The sequence below is a fragment of the Carassius gibelio genome, chromosome B2 (assembly GCF_023724105.1).
Source record: "Carassius gibelio isolate Cgi1373 ecotype wild population from Czech Republic chromosome B2, carGib1.2-hapl.c, whole genome shotgun sequence".
NCBI lineage: Eukaryota > Metazoa > Chordata > Actinopteri > Cypriniformes > Cyprinidae > Carassius > Carassius gibelio.
This window is the reverse complement of record NC_068397.1, coordinates 4,364,146-4,385,176: the sequence shown is the minus strand read 5'-3', so window position 1 is coordinate 4,385,176 and position 21,031 is coordinate 4,364,146. Positions and strand designations below refer to the sequence as shown.

The 21,031-nt window shown below is 39.4% G+C and overlaps 1 protein-coding gene across 2 annotated transcripts in view; it reads left to right on the top strand.

Annotated features, from left to right (window-relative positions):
* The window catches only part of LOC127950908 (dipeptidyl aminopeptidase-like protein 6), a 177,031-nt gene that overhangs the window by 57,339 nt on the left and 98,661 nt on the right, over positions 1-21,031 (top strand). The gene's annotated exons all lie outside the window — the stretch shown is intronic.

Sequence of the window (21,031 nt, the reverse complement as noted above, 5' to 3'; positions counted from 1 at the left end):
TATATCCTTAGTTTGGACTTTATAACTTGATTCAACTCAACAATTGCGAGTTTGTCAAGGGGAAAAAAAGCCAGAAGTGTGGAATTATAAAAGAAATAATGAAGAGTTGATTTTTCTTTTCAGATTTGTGAGATATAATCTGGGAATATCTGGCCAATAAGAAGATCTAAACATCACAGATTGGCTTCTTGGTTTGAATTCAAAGAATACAGACTTCAAAGTCCCAGGTTTGCAGTGACAAGTCACAATGAAATCAAAATGAACAATTCTTTTGTGTGTGTATGATTTAAAAAAAAAAAAACATACTGCATATTGTATGAAGCAATCATGACTATGCAAACCTTGCAAAGTGTCAGTTACTACCAGACAACAGAGGTACAGTGACACGGTAAAGAAATTGATTTTTCAGTCACAGTCACATAACTAGATAAATTGTAACTCTTACAGTTTTTTCCTACATTAATTTTTTTGCCTTTTTATTATTGATATGAACAGTATGCGACTGTGCAAAGACAAAATGGTGAAGGCAAACACGTGAATCTAGAATCTAGATCTAGCTGACCTATGTTTGCAACATTATACAAGCAGAACCCGTCCAAACAATGTTGTGATCTGGTAAATATGCAAATATGAACATAAACCCCAGGGGTTGACAAATGTACAGTGTGATGTCTTGAAATCTGATTGTCCATGATTAATTTATCTCTCAGGGTACAATATGCACAGTGTAGCATGAAACATCATTACCCAGGCTTGTGTTTACTCAGGATTTAGAAAAACTATTTTAAATATAAAAATACTTTTTGTATGTAGAGATGCTTTACTGACAAATTGAGCACAATAGGTCAAAAGTAGAAGAAGACAGAAAGGCATTTTAGCATGATAATTGAAAGTAAGTGACTCTAGGTGTCTGTGTCAGTTGCTTACGATTATCACATCTGAGAGTTTCCTTATGTTTCCCACTTTGATAACAGCAGAGCAGATTGTTAATGTTGAAACCTGTTTTGTATCCAAGCCGCTAAGTGTGAGAGACACATCACTGATACAAATGCAATTGTCTCCCAGAGGACTCGCTCGTGTTTCAAAGTGTTTCATTTTCATCATCAAAAATGATAATTTCGCAGCAAGGATCACTGTGTATCCTTCAAGTGTCTGTCACTTGCAAAGATGGGCCAACGCAAACGTCTAGACTGATTTCATGAGATGAACAGTCTGGCTTCTTTGAGTTGAGTAGAAGTTAAAAATAGAATGCAGCTGTACGCGTTTGCAACCAAAATTTAAACATGAATAATAATCTCATCATGTGTTGGAAATTGACTTTGAGTAAGTGTGGAGAGGAAGTTGATTGCAAAGACTGGCTCTGCCTGTTTGAAATGCGACCGCGTGAAATGCATGATCTGAACAGATGGTGGGCAGCAGCGATCCAGGCCTGTCGTATTAGGCCCCAGCTGTCATGGTGAGCAGTACACTTCAGTTTGAATGCGCAAACACTCCCCACTGACTAAACACACACAAACATCTAGTACTACTGCAGTTTGCGCAGCCTTTGCTGTCCAGATAACAGCATGATAATATGCCCTACCTGTAACATATTAGTTCATGCTTTGTGATTTTGCATTTGTTGCTATTTTATCTGATTGTTGCCAGATAATCAGGTCTTTTGAGTCCTATCAGCTAGACAAACATCTGGAATGAGAGTTCTGCAGCTGAGGGTACTAAAGTCTTATTTTGAGCTGAAAGCATTAACAAGCTAGTCAAAATGTTTGAGAAACGAACATTCATGATGTGTAGAACTTATCGGCAGATATACACGGATCAACAGAAATGATGAATTATGTATGTCAGGCCAGTAGTTGGCAATGTCACTTTGTAGAGAAATTTGCACATGCCTACAGACATGTAATACGCATGTACGCATTACGTCAACTTTTACACAAATTTTGTAAACCAACATTTTTGTAAGTTGATATTTTTAGGCCACCGAAACGTTGTTTAAAATTATTTTAGTGGTTTTTTAGAAAGCTTTTGGTTGATGGAAAGTTCCAGATAAAGCCAAAACCGAAAACAAAAAATTGGTCCTAAATGAGCTGGTTGAGTTGGTTGAGTTGGAACGATTCAATGATTCACTCGTAAGATTTGAGAACGCATATTAGAATTCTACTATACTATAATACTATACTATATTCTACTAAGTGTACTAATCTAATACGCAGTTCTGAATAAAGTACATGATGTGAAAATTGCAGTAATTTGCAAGAGACAACTTCTCACTTTGAGCACACGAATGCGTGTGTCGTTTATTTCTGAGCAAAAACAGAATAAAAGAATAATGGCGCTGACCGGCGTGTTACGTCATCACGCATTCCGATCATTTAAAGGGACCACGATCCCTGAACAGTTATGCAGAACACAGTGTACAGAACTACACTTAACAATGGTGAATTATGTCTGTAACATTCACTACAATGACTTGATTTATTCTTCAACGAAACAGTATTTTTTTTTTTTTTTAATCAGTTAATTGGTTCAAATGACTCACTTAAAAAGATAAGCATTTATCACCACCCACTTGCATAACAGTGTTACCTGCAGAAAAAGTTGCAAAAAATCTCGATCACTTATGAACAGACTGACTGTCTGTTTGGAACTCACAAACAAAGACAAATGATACAAACAGTTACAAGTTCTAATAGTGGTGAACTGTGTTTCAGCACTGCTGCTCGACCAATCAAATTTGAGTACCACAGTTAACTGTTGTACAGTATTTATACACACAATAGAATATTACAGAATATAAAAGGCTATTTTCATTCTAGTGACATATCTGAAATCCTATTTTGACTCGCTGCTTGGTTTGCAAAATTGAACTAAAACCATTAACTGTACATCCACTTACAAAGAATTCAGCAAAAAGCAGAATTGTGAAGCTTGTATTTTCAAGTTTATTTAAGCTATGTAGTGGTCTCCATCATCCTTTTGAGGATGGATGGGCTTCTAGTTATGCGTTACCTACAGAGCTCCTCTGAGAGCAAGCGCAATAAATGTTTTTTTGTGAGAAATGTATTTTGAGGTCTCAGTTGAAGACTGAGCATAATAGCTAATCTAATATCCATTTTTTTCCAGCTCTGCTTACAGACACTTCTTGTTTACGTCAGTTGAACTTCCACCACATTCAAATCAATGCAGTGGATCTGGCTGTATTTTCATGTCTCCTCTTTTCCCCATCTGCCTATCAAATCAGTCTGAAGTGGCTCAAAGGTCAGCTGCTTTGTGCCGTAATGGCTTCTCGGATCTGCTACAAAAGCTGCTCCCTCTGCCTCACAGTTGCCATGGTTTCTACGGTTGAAAAGGGTGCGGCTGAAACCTGCATGTCGCCTCCTTTTTTTACGAAACCGACCAGTGACATCACATGACTCTTGGATGGTTTGACAATAATAAGCTGCTTTTTGATGCGTTATAAAACAGCCTAAACATCAAACGCAATGTGATCATTTAGCACCAGAGGGTGGGAAAATGCCACTTCTGTAAATCAGTTAATTGCACACATAAATAATGCAAGCTGTTTTTCACAGACGTGTGTGTGTGTGTGTGTGTGTGTGTGTGAAGGTGACAGGCGCTCTCTACATTCCCACGTCATGACTATTTAGGTCTTTGAGGGTTTGCTGTCACTGAGCATTGATCTGTTTTCCCTGCCAAACCTCCCCTGGACCTCAGCGCCTTTCAAAAGGCCGTCAGTCAGCTCTCGGTCCCGTCCATGGCTGTCTGTCACTTTCTGCCACGCCTCTGGGACAGTATTTTTTGAAAAACAACCTGAGGAAATAAATTTACATTTGAAAGCATGTAGCCTAAGATAATGAGTGCTGAATTCTCTGTCACACATGCATGTCCATCACAGGTGACTGCTTGATAACGAGGGCATGTTCTAGCAATCAGAGCACAATTTAAATGATGCAGAAACCTTGAACAGGCTCTGCTTTCACAGAGAATAAAATATCCAATATTTTTCTTGTTTATCTGTGGAATAAAATGCATTTGTCCACAATAAGAACAGGAGCAAGTATTAAATGCATAAATACACCTGTATGATATTTGATACACAACTTTCTAATTGCTCTAAATGATCAACATGATCAAATCTAGTGAAAAACCTGTTGTACACAATTGAAAACGTGCCTTCATAGTTAAGACTTTTTTTCAAGCAAGTAAAAAATAAATCTGCATTCAGGTTGTGGTTTATGTGTGATTTTGCTTTGAAAACTTTTAAGTAAACATGAAAAAAGCTTTTATACCATTTGTATTGGTAGATTTTAAGACTGGACTGAAGCAGCTTAGGTGTTAAATAATAATAATAATAATAGTAAAAAGTTGAAATGTGAGAATCAAATATAATCCATCATGATGCATTATGTAAATATGATTCAGGGTTATAAATGGTATAACTAAACCCACTGAAAACAACAACAATGTCTTTCATTACTTGAAATAATATAAATGTTAACTGAAATCAAATTAAATGTAAAAATCGTCTCGGTTACATATGGTAACCCTCGTTCTCTGAAGGAAGGAACAGAGACGCCACGTCGGTGACCGACGAATATGGGATATCGCTTCAATAGACCAATCTACTTTGAGTGTAAACTAAACGAGCCAATGCACATTGGCATGCAATTATTGCACCCAGTTGCCGCTGATCACTGCGTGAGTATAAGAGGGCAGCAGGTGCAATGCATACCAGGTTTCGCTGAGGAGCCGAGCCGGGGGCCGGCAGCTCAGCGGCGGTACAGCAACCATGGCGACGGGATGTGGCATCTCTGTTCCCTCCTTCAGGGAACGAGGGTTACCATACGTAACCGAGACGTTCCCTTTCAGTCGGTCACTCTCGAAGCCACGTCGGTGACCGACAAATATGGGATCCATAGCACCTTCCAGTGCCCTGTGCGAGCCACCTTCGCCACTATTAGGTGTAGGCCGGGGCTCAAAACAAGTAGCTCCACTTACCGTTGTCAAAGCACTACCTCACTGGGTGAGATTGGATAACACAGGGAAAACGTACCCGTTCCGCTTGGTACCGGGACGCTGCGGAAGCCCCACCCTTCCCGAAGTAGGTCTTGGAGGCAAATACACATAAAGCATCTGTTTAGGAGTATACAGAGAAATTTGAGATGATTAAAAACCCTCTTTGGAAGGCAGAAGTCTACCGGGGAAACACAGGCTCTAAGGCTATACCGTGGACTATACACATTCAAGTACCACTAAGGTCTCAATATGGAACCCACCCTTCCATGGTTCTCACGGATTCATCGTGAAGGCCTGGCGCTGACGTTCCACCGTGTCCAGCTGCTTAGGGTAATGGAGGATCTCAACAGGGTCTACAGTACGGACAGTTTAAGCAAGCCGACACTAACCGGGGCCTCTCAGTGCCACTACCCATTAGAGGCGAGAACGCAGGAGGATACTGGCTCTACACGAAGGCTATAGAATCTAGCGAACATGTTGGGGGTCACCCAGCCTGCAGCTCTACAAATATCTGTCAGCGAGGCGCCATGACCCAGTGCCCAGAAGGATGCAACACTTCTAGTTGAGTGAGCTCGCAACCTGAACGGCTCTTCTAAGGAACCTGATGATGAGGTCATGCTTACCCAAAGACTTCCCATGCACGGGGTCATTGTACGCAGCAATAGCGGCAACCTGTACTTTGAGGGTGGAGGGAGACAGCCTTCGATCCAGCCCTTGCTACAGAAAGGATAGCACGACCACAATTGGGCATCTTCAGGGGTCTTCTCGGCGAGACTTGCTCCTCGTCCTCCCTGACTTTGCACAGTGTCTGTGCGAGAAGGCTCACTGGGGGAAACACATACTTTTGTAGGTCCCACGTCCAGCTGTGTGCCAGTGCGTCCATGCAGAGAGTTCCCTCGGTCAGGGAGTAGATCAACTGGCAGTGAGAGGTCTCTGGAGAAGCAAACAGGTCTACCTGAGCGGCTCCGAACTGTCTACAAATCAGCTGGACGGTCTGGGGATGGAATCGCCATTCTCCCGGGAGCATTGCTCGAGACAGCTCGTCAGCTGTATGATTGAGCAGGCCTGGAATGTGTACGGCACGAAGTGACCTCAGAACCTTCTGACTCCAAAGGAGGAGGTGGCGAGTGAGCGAGTTGTGACATGCGACGGGAGCGCAGACTACCTTGTCAGCCCATACTTCAGGGTCTTTCGCCTGTAGGACTGCGATCTCTTCCCACAAGACAGGGGCATCGGACGCTTTCCCTGTAGTGAAGCGGATACCGCGGAACTTGGGGGGACGCCGGGTAAACTGAATCGCATGGCCGAGGCTGATGGACCGCAGAAGCCAGCGAGACAGACTGGGTAGTGCTGCCCAGGCGCTTAAAAAGCATACAAGCGGGACCAGCAGAACCACAGGTGTACCCGCAGTGGGGCAGCGAGGTGGAACACAGGGACCCAGCTCGGGTGGCTTGTAAGCAGGCTGGAGTGTGGTGTGGGGTGCAGGGCTCACCTGGTTCCACGGGTTGGCAGAGGGTGCGTGAGTAGGGCCTTTGTTGACGCGCTCGAACCACCCGCTGCTGCCATCTGGCGAAGGAGGATGATGAGTGAGGTCCGGAGCTTGGCCGTCTGCAACTCTCCGTGCCCTCCTGGGACCCAGAGATAAAGGAAATTGCTCTATTATTTAGTTTTTGATTACCGACGGCCATGAGGCTAACGGCGGGAAAAAATGAAACAAAAGATTCTCCACCCAGCTCTCCTCTGGGGGAGGGAGTGGTGCATTCACCATCTCCCGAAGAGCAGATCCCTCCATCTCTGGGTCGCTTGTCTCAGGGCTGCTTGCTCTCCCGTTTACCGGCAGGTTTGGCGGGGGCCTGAGCAGGCGGGGCTGCCCGCACATGCCCGGCTCCACGGTGCTGCTTTGCTGGAGGCTTATGTGGCGCGGGAGTGGGGGCAGACGCAGGGGGCCCTCTCGGTGACGTGGAGGCTGGGGCACTGCGGCCGGGGGACGGGAAGAGGCAGCAGGTGCCCGCCGGGGCAGAATGTGTCGTATTGCCTCAGTCTGCTTCCAGGCAGCTGAGAACTGCTGGGGAAAAGCTCTCGACCGCATCGTGGAATAGGCCGGTCTGGTCCTTCAGTGCCTTTGCCTGGTGCACCTGCAGTAATGCCATGGCGTGTAAGGTGGAAGCAGCTTCCCCGCAAGCCGCATAGGCACTGCCGGTCAGACCAGATGAGTGCCTACAGGCCCGGGAAGGAAGCACTGGGTCTCCACGCCAGGAGGAGGTGGACTTAGGACACAATTGCATCGCTAACGCCCGCTCCAATGAAAGGATTCCCGAATACCCCTTCGCTGCACTGCCATCGAGGGTGATGAGGGTGGAGGAGCCCACTAGCCGGTTCCTGGCAGTAAAAGGTGCTGTCCACGACTTGGTGAGGCTGTCATGCACTTCCAGAAAGAAAGGCACTGGGGTGGGGCACTGAGAACCAGCGTGAGCCACCCCAAGAAACCAATCATCCAGCCGCGAGGGCTCTGGACGGGGTGGAGGATTCCACTCAAGCCCTACCCTCTCGGCGGCACAGGAAAGCATAGCTGACATTTCGGGGTCCGACTCAGGCCTTCCCAGCGTCCCAGAGGGCGGCAGCGCAGCTGAATCTTCGTCAGACAGCTCTCCCTCCGATGCTGAGATCGACATCCGGTTGGGGGAGGCCCAATGGATACCGCTGTTACGCTCCTTGAAGAGGGCCCAGCGCATTCTGTGAGTTGATTCACTGGATCGGAGGTGCAAGAGGAGTGGTGGTCCTCAGAGGGTTGGTTCCCTGCGGTGTTTGGCACCACTGTGACCCTCAAAACGCCCGTGCTACTACTGGAAGTGGATCTCTTCTGTCCGCCAGAACGAGCCCCATATCGCAGCAGAGGCAGCAGCACTCCGCCCCCCTGAAGGTAGCAGAGCCTGGTTCGCAGCTCCGAGATGGTCATCTTCTCGCAATGAGAACATGACGGATCCACGAAAGCCACCTCAGCGTGCTTGACGCCCAGACACGTGAGCATCACCCGGTACCAGGTAACGACCGCACCCAGAAATGCACGGGTGAAACGGCCTCATTAAAAGGACGATCTGTCGTCTTTATAAAGATGCACCAGTGGAGCTCTTTTAGAGAGAATTTGCTCTTTTAGCCACACGATGGGGTAGTGCAGCCTGAAGTGTGCAACCCACTCGATACTGGAACGACCGCCGCTATATCGGTGTGGCGCCAACACAGGAAGCTTCCCAGAGCGTGCTGAACTCGCAGTTCACTGTAGACACAGTTGAGGTAAGCAGAACGATACTGCCGCTCGGTTTCGAAGCGAAAAGCTTGTATGCATTGCATCTGCTGCCTTCTTATACTGACGCAGTGATCAGCAGCAGCTGGATGAACCATTTTTCTGTAGTTTACCAGATGTACTAAAACTAAAGCTATAAACTTTAGACTTTTAAAGGGTTTAGAAAGCAAATAGGGTCAAGTTTTGATTTCATGCAGACTTGATATAAATTATTAAAACAATGCTATGCATCTTGCCCCCCAGTTTCCTCTGACATTTCTAGCTCATATTGAAATGTCAGGTTGCTTCGGGAGTCTTTCCTAGAGGTTCACACTGATGGTGCGAAGTGATAACTGTTCCTTCTTCATCCCTTCATTTCTTTCTGCACCTCTGTCTTTCCCTCCTTCTGTCTCTCATCCTCTGCTCACTTCTCTCCATCAGGGCTGTGTATAAGTTTCTCCAGAGCACTTCTTCATCCTCTCTCTGTGCTAAGAATAGCAGTCGTGTTTACTTTGTTCCACTTTCCTCTCTACTTTCACCGTAAGCTGTTTTCCCCAAGTTTTTCTGGGCCAGCAGTGATGTACAGCTCGGAGCTGTAACTTTGGCCTAATATAAGCTGAACCCCCACCACCCCCCACACACACACACACCCTTCTTTATCAGTTTCTGGGCTCACTGATGTGTTTTTGTAGAATATGTTGAGGTACTGTATGCTGTAAAGAGCTTTTTGTATCTGCAGCTGTACATCCAAATAAGACTGCTGCTGATACATTACTGTAATATGAATAGCACACACATGCACAGGGTTGCGTGTGAGATACAAAACTGACTACTGACTGGATAAATCCAGCACATAACGGAAAGTATGCATGGCCTTCATTACATACACTACTAGTCAAAACATTTATATCCAAAGGCTTATGCTCAAACGTTCTACGCCTAATTTACTTCAGAATCTCTGTCCAAAGCAAGCAAACAAACAAAATCATTTTTTCTATTAATTTTACCGTTTATTTTTGTTCTGTCAATAGAATAAAATAATTTGGAATTAATCTCATTCAGCAGTGTTTTGGAAGCCGATAATCAGATCAAATTTAGTGTATTATTATCATTATTAATAATTATGATAATAATACACTTTTATTTTTATAGAATTTTTTTCTTTTTAAGAACTTCACAGATCAAACCACCCTTTAGTGTCCCCTTGATGATGATGATGATGACGATAACAACAGTAATAATATTAATATTCTAAACAACACTAAATAATTATAAAAATAATATTTTATGTTATTTTGTAATAATAAATAATAATAATAATATTAATAATAACTATTAATAATAAAGTAATAATAGTATAATAATTTATAACAATAAAAATAAATACATTTATAATAGTGATTTAATAATAATAATAATAATAATAATAATAATAATAATAATAATAATACACTTTTATTTTGTATACACTTTTTTGACACTTTTTAAAAACTTCAAAGACCACAGCACCCTTTTGATGATGATGGCAATAATAATAATAATAATAATAATAATAATAATAATAATAATAATATCAAGACAACAAAAAAATTATAAAATTATTTTATAAATTATAATAGTATAATAATTTATAATATAATAGTAATTTAATAATTATGATTAATTATAATAAAATAAGTTTATTATTATTATTATTATTATTATTATTATTATTATTATTATTATTATTGATTTTTATAGCATTTTGACACAACAGATTCCCTTTTTGGCCCAGGCCCAAGATATTTCACAACATATTTCCCATATTTCCATTTGTGTTATTTCATAGTTTTGATGCCTTATTGTTATTCTTAAATGTTATTAGTAAATGCCACCTTCTGAATCTGCTATGCCTTCTTCTGTGTAGCTCTTTTTCAACATTGTGTTCTCCTTCACTGTGGCCACTGATTAAGTCAGGTTTTAATACACTTGGTGGAGAGCGTTCTAGTCTATCTTGCTTCATAAGGGTGTAAGTGGACACCCGAGCGCGGCTCATTATCACTGGGTGTTGTATAGTGTGTGTATTGATTTCTGTGTCCTCTTAATGCTGGAGCTCCTGCTGGTCACCAGACCCACAGCCTTCTCTGAACATTAGAGATGAATGCTAAAGTACAGAAAATATAACATTTCTGTTTTATAATAGCATACGCATATGACATATATAGTCATTTTTATCGATCTACAGAAATAAATGCACAGTAAAATGTCTTCTTGTAGTGCTAGAAGCATCAGTGCAAAATATGTTTGTCCTCATAATCTGTTATCATTTTTAATCCCTTCCCTTTACAATCCAAACAATTCCTGATAAAAATCTGATCAAGTAACACAACATTTGTGTGCTTTACTCACAAATGCATCACAGAAGCAAAACGGGATGCAAACTGTTTGTTAAAATGCTCACGGTGAAGATTTGAGATGTACAACACGTTTAGCATCCTTATGAATAAATGTTTCTTCAGAGGAAGATGGAGACCAAATCAGCCTCAAACTGAAACCACACCTGACTTTCATCTAATATAAAAAATCTCTGTGTTGAGAGTAAAATTATTTATAGCCGCTCACACTCTCAGCATTGAAGAGGATTGATTGTGTCAGGTAATGAGTGTGTCAGCGGCGTATCCCGAAGGCTCATGTTAATGAGCAACAGGGATCTTTTTGTCCATCGGGTCACCTCATGCAGGGAAAAAAAGAGACTCATTTCCAATTAGAATGACTCAGGAGTCGAAAAGCCCCAAGCAACACTTTATCTAACACAGGCGTGTGTGTGTGAGAAGAGAAAATGATGAGTGTTTGACAATTAGTCTTTCCTAGAGGACGTGTGCTGAGAGTTGCTTTAGTTAAAGAAACAAGTCTGAGACCCATAGTGCAAAAGTAAGTTTATTCACGTTCGAACCTGGACATTAACAATAAGATTATGAGATAAAGAAACATCTTTAAGATTCTGCAGTGAGAAAACACTGACTGCTTCATTGAAGGTGCTGTTTCTTTTGAATCTCAATATGTTGATACAAACAAGGTCAAAAAGCTGTCACTGTGGAAAGACCCTTTCAAAAGGTACTATGTACCATTTAATATGTACAATATAAGTACTAAAATATAACTTTAAGGTATTAATATGCACCCTTTAGGGCTAAATAAGGTACAAAAGTGTATTTGACAGTGACTGCATTTTGACTTTTTTTTCTGAGCGTGTAATATTTGTAATGAATTGTTTAAAAAATAATTTGATGACACTTTCCTCGTCTTAATGCATTATATTTTTTCATAAATAATTGTAACTAAAGTTAAAAAGTATTATAATATTTAAAGGTTTCATGTCTTGTAATGCATTATACCTTTTAAAGGAATAACAATAAATAGATAAATATTACAATGTATTGTATCTGTGGTTACAATTAATCATGAAATCATGCAATGCATTACATGGTTCATTGCAAGACATAATTAATGCATTAAAACAACTTTTAAAATGCATTATATATATGTGTGTGTGTGTGTGTGTGTGTGTGTATTGTTTTTTTTTTTTTAATGGAAAAATCCATGCACAGTGTGATCAGCAGAGGGCAGTGCAGGATACAGTGAACATCTAATATTGTTAATATGAATACATGGAGTGAACATAATCTATAGTTAGATGCCATTTGAGCCATAATAGAAGAGTGTGTACTGTTCATTTCATATTTCACGGTAGACCTTTTAACCTTTGATAATCAAACAAAGCAGAAGCACTTCAGTAGTTTAATAATTCAGAAAACTGTCAGTTTGAAATGTACACAGACAGACATACAGCATCAATTATTATACCATAATTATGCAATAAAATGAAGTAAGCTGTGGACACATAGTGTTTCCTGCCTCCTTCAGTGTAAGGATAGTAATTCCAGAGCGATGATGTTGTTCCTGTTCCTGTTTGTGAAGATGAAGTCATGTAGAACTAATGTGTTGTGCCACACAACTCCTCATTTATTGACTGTGAAATGATCGCAGGAGTCACTGGGACCAAAGGGAATCCAGGGTTTGATTGCTCTGTTCTCTCCGGACACAATAAAACATGTGATTCTGTGCATCTCACTTGTTTCCTGTAGTGACCGTGAGGTGAATTCTGTTTTATTTGACCCATGCAAGCAAAGGATTTATCAATTAGGGTATCAAACAAATCTTCCATTTATGAAAAACAGTATTGAAAATATGCGAAAATTCTTTTCAGGTAAGTAAATAAATGAATACACAAACATTGCTGAAACAAATGAGTCTGAAAAGCAATGTTGTGTGCTATAAACCTTTTCAGAGAATATAATATATACAAATTGAGAATATACTAAATTATGCTGAAAACAGAATCCTCAGAAATCAAATGTTCGAGCACATTATTTGCTACTATCTAATTTTCAATATCTCCGTCCTTTAGTTTCTTTTAGTGATGATTTTCTGTATGTCATGTCTGAGTCATGGCTCTTATGTTTTAGAGATCTTGACAAGCACTCTTCATACACCTTCCCCTAAAAACATGCCGCAATTTCCCATGTCCTCAGAGCTGGAAATGCAGGCTCTTAAGACTGAGAGGACGTCACTTCTGCTCATACGGACAGATTCTCTACACTAATAATCACTGTGGCTGGCAGGTTGTTGTTTTGCCATGCATTTGTGAAACACTTCATCTCTGCGGAGTTCAGCACAGCTCTGTGATCATCAGACGTGATCTCATGGAGGTGAGATATGGATTATGCTGATATGCTACCGGCTGTGTGAAATATCTTACCAGATATGCTCATATCACAGAATAATCTGATCAATGATGTGGGCTGGTGTAAAATCAGGGTTATGCATCATACAGAAATGAAGTGAAAATGCCTTCTAAATTCAAAGATTTTAAGCAAACAGAATGCAAAATTACAATTTCTGTCATTAAAATCAGTTGAAGTGCAGTTTTATACACAAAGTGGGTATTTCCAAAAGCATTATTTGATATTAATTGTGTTCTTTTTTATTCTTTTTTTATATATTTATATATGACATCATATAGTGTGTAATGTAGCTGTTTTTGAATGTAAAAAGTCTCCAAGTTTCAAAGATCAAAGTGTGTGACATTATATTCTGCAAAAATCAGCAACAATATTGTTTTCATTATTTGACAAAATTTAATGAGAATAAATTCAAATTTTGCTTAAAAAGGTTACAAAAATGTCAAAACAACATTGAAAAATATTTATCATTTGAACATACTGTGAGTAAAATATGACAACAAATAATTTCATCAAAAGAATTTTCGGTTGTATCTTTTTATCTGTAAATGATAATAGATCTACTGTAGTTTACATTTGTAACTGTGTATTTAATTTTTTATTTAGTTATATGTGATTCGCTTTTTATTGTTATGTATTGCAGAAAGTTGATGACAACATTATGATTCTTTCTATAATACCTTCTTATGACTAAACACTAAAGCAGCATTCTGTGTGTCCTTTGTGAGAAGACAATCCATCGATGCATTGCAATATCCTATAATGCATTATTTGAAATGAAAGTTCCCCTATTATGCTCTTTCAGAGATTGCCTTTCATGTTGTGTGTAATATAGCTGTTTGTGAATGTAAAAAGTCTTTCAAGTTTTGAATTGTGTCAAGATGACGAATGGAGTTATTATCTCCCAAATAAAAGAAATAATAAAAAATGGTTCTGAACCGCCTGAAATGAGTTGTCAATAATTCCAGGCTTACTTCCTGCACAAAGCTAGCATACTGATTAATGCCAGCCTGCGAGCAGTGTTCACTTTGACCTGGCCTTAAACACTGACTACAGGAGCTTAGGTCTGGATGAGTTCAGTTTGTTTTGGTGCCATGTGTGGAACAGAAGACGGTGTTTTCAGCCCTGCGAAAGCAAATTTTTCACCATTATTATAACTCCAACTTTTCGTTGTGATGACTGCTTCTCAATCTGGCCGAGTTACTCAACCCTGTGTAGAATCGCATGATATGTGAGGTGCCACTTGTCACTCGGTTTACTTTACCACTATTATGTTACTACACACACACACACACACACATTACAAGAGACGAATGACATTTAAGGATCGTTCATGTTAGATGATGTGCAGTTTTATGTGTCCCCATGTCAGTGTGAGAAACATGTGATCATTTTATCAGTAGACCCCTTAATTACCAGCAGTTTACCAATAAAGCAGAAAACCCCAAGAGATTGGAAGCAAACTGTCTCTGTCGCAAAGCGATGATAAAACATCAAAACGGTTGATCTCCAACCCTCTGGTCATAAACCCCAAGCATTATGTGCAAAAGAATATGTAAATAAAAGCAATTCAATTAAAGAAGAACTGCAGATCTATAAATTGAGAAAAGTTTTAGTGCTTGGATTACACATCATTATTGTTGTCTGAAGTTGATTCCTTCCAGTGAGCGCACAAACTGTAGCCGACTTCAGATAGACTCTGGTCAAAGTACATCACGTGGAAACCCTCATATGTTATCTGAAGCATCGTACTTGTGTACAAACATCTGAAACAGGAAAAAGTTCTCGCACATTCTCAGTCATATGTCGCAAAGACATCTGCTGAATGTCATTATATCATCCATCAGGAAAATGTTCTGCTGTAGATGATCTGATTCCACTTGTTTGTGTGTTTCGCTCAATCTGTTCATTTGTGGTGGGGAGTGAATCTTTCGGGTTACATTTTTACATTAGTGGAAATAATAGTAATATTAATAATTCATTACAATTATATGCCACTTTTCTAGGCACTTTATATTGTGAGGGGGTATCTCCTCATCCACCACCAGTGTAGAGGAACAGCAGCCATAGTGTGCCTGAACACCCATCAGCTTATTGGTGGAGAGGAGAGTGACGTGGGGCAGATATGGGGATAGTTAGGAGGCCATGATGGTCAGAGGCCAATGGTGCTGAGGTCACACCTCTACTCTTTTCAAAAGACTTGGGATGTTTAATGACCACAGAGAGTCAGGACCTCAGTTTAACGTCTCACCCGAAGGACGGTGCTTGTTGACAGTATAGTGTCACCATCACTACACTGGGGCCAGGGGCATCGCACCCGTGGGGGACTTTTCCCGGTGAGAGGGTTCAACACCCGCACGTTTTCTGCAGTTTTTCCGCAGTTTTGCACAAACGCCTTACTAAAGTTGCTCTTCCGTTTCTCTGGACGCTCTGTCTGCGCTTTGCAGCTGCCTCCTCTCCCCCTCCCTCTCAAATGACACTGGCTTTGAGTGTGTCTGGCTGATGATTGGCTGTTCTGCCATAAGTCCCGCCTTTCTGTGCTCGTGCTGAGGAGGCGGGAACTTAGGCGGGAAGAGTTTGGGAAGATGTTCTGTTATCGTTTTGTTGACATGTTGAGTGTTTTCGGTATTATATGTTGTTTTTTAGACTAATGCTAATTGCTATTATTGGGATATTGTTCAGCAGCTAGCTTAATTCGGTTATGTAACGTTATGTGGCATGCAATGTATAGCATAACTGTGATGATGAAGGCAGTGAATTGACAAGGAGGGGGGACAAACTGCCGTTGTTAAGCAGTGTATTTATGGGTTCATTGCCAGTGCAACTGATTTTGATATTTTGAGCATTGTTTGTTGATTATCTGAATACTTCTGTGGATACTTCCTGTTGTGTTTGATTGTAACGTTACCTGTTGAGGAGAAAAAAGTGAGAAATTATGACATTGTTTGCGTACCTGTTGAAGAACTATGAAAAAAAAAGTGTATATTAATTTAATGTTTAAAAAAAATAAATTTGTACATTATTTATACCACCAGAGAAAAGGCTTTTTTTTCTCCCCTTTTTTTTTTAAAATGTAGGATTATTTTTTTCCCCCAGCCAAGCGCTGCAAGCCGGAAATCTGGCACGGTGCCGGAGAACTTTAAGCCCTGCATTATGTACCCCTCTGTCATTGTATTCATCGTTTTTATTGTTTATAAACAAACCACATCCATCCCCCACACTTTGAAAAGCTTGCTATGCCCCAGACTGGGGCGCTAGGACCCACATCCAATGTTTGTTGATCCAAATATGGAAAGCACTTTTGAAATGAATAATCTGAGGTTCTCTCCATAGATGTTTTGCCACATTTCTGCAATTAAGGATTATTGCTGTGTACCTTCGCTGGCATATTCCACATTTTGTTTTTCTCCCTTAATAACAAATTTGTTCATTCTGATGCTCAATTTGACCAAACGAATGGCTTCTGATGACTATTTGAATTTAATTCTGTGTTTGTTAAATGCATAATGTTACTTACAGTACGTGAGTACAGGTCTGCTCATGTCTGAAAATAGTACTGTATATGAAAAACAAAATGATTTTACCTAACAAAAACATTGTAGCTTATATTTGTTTAGTTTTTTTTTTTTTATTTAATTAATGTAAAAACTCAAATTAATTGTAAAACTGTAAATTTGAAATTGAATTGTTTTCAGCATGGTGGGCTGCATTTGAGAACCACTAGGCTACAGGTGATATGGCTTCTATATTCAAATAAGTGAGTAAGTCCCACTTTTAATATGAATCAGTCATTGAATCATTCACTCAACTGATTTGTTCTGAAAAAAAAAAAAACATTGATTCAATAGGAAGAAACACCATTATTGTATTGTTCATTGATGTTTATCTGTTTGCGTGTATCTATTGAATAATACACTCAAAGATCTGTTCAAAAACACTGATTCATTGAGATGGAACATTAAACCATACTGTGTTTTGTTGTTGCAATAGTTCTCGCTAAAGAGGGTGTTTGGCGCAATCTATGTTTATTTCTTACTCATTTACATGCTTGTCGCTGTATGACTTTTATAAAAACAGATATTGCTTTTCAATAGCTTGTTCTGAAGATGAGCAATGAACCTCTAACCCTAAATTTGTTTTACTATACAGTAGTTGTTAGGTTGTATTATAACTTGAACACTGTTTGTGCTACAGACATGGATGATAGTGATGGGGAGTCAAGTCTGTGCTTTCGGGGAGTTTGTTTCAATGAATCAGAAAAGAAAAAATCACCAGTTCTTTTACTTCACTGCATAAACACTGCATACACAATACTCAGTCGTGAAATTAATTTACATATCTTGACTTAATTTTTATTTCTTTGTAAAATGGAGTTTGTTGAGCAGAGGAGTGCTATTAATTTTCTAAGTGATCAGATATACCGTTTTCACATTGTATACGCTTAAACTGATTAAAAAATCCTATAGATTTGCATCGAAGGAGATAAATTATTAGCTCACATACTCAGCTTGCTTCTTCCAAAATAAAATAGAAAAACAACACATTTCATCTGGCTTTAAGTTCTCCATCATCGTGTAGTAGCTCTCAGCTTCAGCTCACGCAGCGCTCTAATGCCCGTGAATAAACTCTTCTTCTCTTTCAAATGCAGTGCCTTTGTGGCATCTGCATTAGCAGAAGTCACCAGCTGAAGTCAAGGGGTTACAGGAGCTTATCAGGGCGTTTAGACGTGAGGTTTTGTAATGCTGATATGTGCTGAAGTGTAAATGGAGCCTAATGGATTGGTAAGTGGTTTGGTGCTGATGCTGGTGAAAGGGTTTGAAGCAGTTTTCTGCCAGCTTCTGTTTGTGTGTGTGTGTTAGCGAGTGTTGATCTGTGGCTGTCAGAGTCTGGACTCTGTTGACCTGATGAAGGCCGATACTGTTCTCATGTGTCCCTGATCCACTCAGCAGGGGTTTCACGAGTCAACTTGATGGTACATGAGAAAGGTCAGTTCGTTTTATAGTAGCAGGTATACACCATATACACTTACACATACAGACGAACAGACAGGCCTGTAAACATATTAAAGTTTCAAAAATTCTTATCTTTCAGTTGTGTATTATGTTCATTCCTCCAGGAAACACACAGAGAGATCGAATGTCAGAGCTTCTGTTTTCCTTGCAAAAAAACTGGATGGAGATTTATACTGACAAGCTCTAAAAAAGACAACAACTTGTGAAAGTAGTCCATACAACTCATGCACTATATTCCAAGTCTTTTTGAGTGTATGTATGAGGAACAGATCAAAACTGAAGCAGCTCTCTAATCTCAGTTGTGGTCATTTTCACACATGTACATGCAAAGTTGCAGTCAGTAGAATGTCTGTCGTAGGGCCTTTAAAATAACCTGTTAGCAGATGTACCAGTTTACTAATACTCTAATGACTCCTAGTTGAAATGTAGAGGATATGGTTTTGTAGAATACAGGGAATGGCTCACGAAAAAGTTACCTGTAAGTTATACGAACAAAAAGGTGGTTTTGCCAAATGCCCAAATAAAGAGCATTTGTCTTAGCACCCAGGGCGCCAAAAGTGAATGACTTGAATTTCAATCTGTTGCTCACAGCAAATGATGACAGAACTCATGCAAACACATCATTCAGCTATGCAGATTGAAACCCAGATCACAGACAGAGACAAACACACACACACACACACTCAGACATTGGGGAGGCCTCTAATGAGAGGAGCTGGCAGGGTTAGTGCTGAGTCTCAGTGTGTGGTTGGGATCTGGATCAGGTGCACTTAAAGCTGGGGTGTGTCGTCACCATTAAACGATCTTCAGCCCGTGACCTGGGCCGCATTTCTCCCACACACTTCCTCAGACAAGCTTCTGTCCACCGACAGCATCTCAGCATGAAGACCAGGAAGCTGTCCAGAATACAGAGACTATATATTGTAAGTTTTTTGTTTTTGTTTTTTTGAACATGCATGAACTTTTGGAGTGTTGAACTTTTGTTAGTGTTTTGTACACCATTTGTTTACTGTTTTTCTCAGTGATGAGTCTTTGGAGATGTGCATCGATCACATTAACTAAATTTAACGATCCTTTCATTTGTTTGACTTAATTTTTGCTTCTCTTGTTGCATGTTGTACATCAGATTGATTGTTTGTATGTGGGTCATAAAATATCTTGAATTGTACATATTTACATTCTTAGTATGTGCTACTTAATTCTTTAGTTGTATAACACAGTTTTATAATAGATATAACAGAAAATGTCATTTGAAATGAAATTCCAAAGGCAGAGAATTCCCTGAATGCAAGTGATATATCAAGGTGTCTGAGATGTCAGATAACTGTTGTGCTCTAAAAGGTTCTTTGGATTGGACTCTCGGGGGTAGCGAGTGTCTCTGAGAACCGAATTAAGTTTCTATTAAAGCAGGGGAAGATTAAACTCTTATTAACTGCTGACAAAGTGCTGTACAGTAGCTCATTTTCAAAGGCTCCAACACTAATTCATTTTACTGTAATTATATACTTTCACTACGTATTTTCCAATCATTTTGGTTTGTGAATTTGCAATAAGCAATAGATGTAATTTAATGATGGACTGCGGTAATGTTTTCTTCACATGATTCTTGTCCTGAAGGTGGCTGAACTTTTTGAATACAAATGCACTATTCATTACCCCTGTATATATATAATACTTGCACTGCAGTATAGTATTTCTTTTATTATTATTATTCATCTTTCCCATAAAAATAACCAGTCGTCCTTAAAACAAGATACATTTTATTAAGAAGCAAACTGCATAAGATATTAAGGCTTGTTTTTTAGAAAATATATTTTGAATTAAGTTCATTTCTATTTCTTAGCATATCTGGAATATATTCTATTTATTGTTTTAATAATAGTAATAAAAAATAAATAAATTGCTGTCCAGGAGGTTGCACTTCATATATTATTTTATTTCTTTTTTAAATGTATTAATATACTATTTGTTTGTTTGTTTGTTTGTATGTATGCTTGCTTGCTTTAATTTCAGGAGGTTGAGGTTGCACTTATCCTCTAATAATGTCATAATGCTTATGCTGTATTTCCTCACATTTTTAAATACTCACATTGTGATGTTATCAAGATATCTTAAGTGAGCTACTTTTCAATTGAAAGTGCATTTGTGATTTGCCATTAGTAAGTAATAATTAATAAACATTCCTTAATTTATTGAAAACATAATATATATATATATATATATATTTAAATAGAAATTAGCTGCTCTTTGAAGATCAGTTTATTTTAAAGCTTATTACTATCCTTAGATGATAGGAAATGCTATGTGACAATCAACAGAACTGGAACTAGTTTATACTGCAGTTATATCTTGGAACGTTTGAGTTAGAATCAGGAATTAAACAATGTTAATTTTCTTTAAAGGTCCACTGGGTCAGTGCTGTTTCTAAAACTGAGTTTGTCTAACCGTTTTTCTAATTCCATTATTCCCTCTATACCCTACATAGTGCACCATGTGCCTTTCACCATATAAAATATTTACATTTACATTTAATCATTTAGCAGATGCTTTTATCAAAATAACAATTTACAAAACAGAAGCAATCAGACCAAGAGAGCAACAATTTATAAGTGATGTGACAAGTCTCAGTTAGTCTAGCACAGTGCACATAGCATATTTTTTTGTAAAAAAAAAAAAAAAAAAAAAAAAAAAAAAAACATTTGATTAGATTAGAATATGTGAGTGCTAGTATAAATTGGTCAGGTGATTGTGAAATAGATGTGTCTTTAGAATTTTATTGAAAAGAATACTCGGCAGCTTGGATTAAGTTGGAGTGATTTTTTGCCTCTTTGGGATGGCACCACGAGGCATCGTTCACTTGCAGAACGCAAGCTTCCGGAGGGTGCGTAGGTCTGAACTAGTGAGTTTAGGAGAATCTTCCTAATGTTGTATAAGGCAAATCT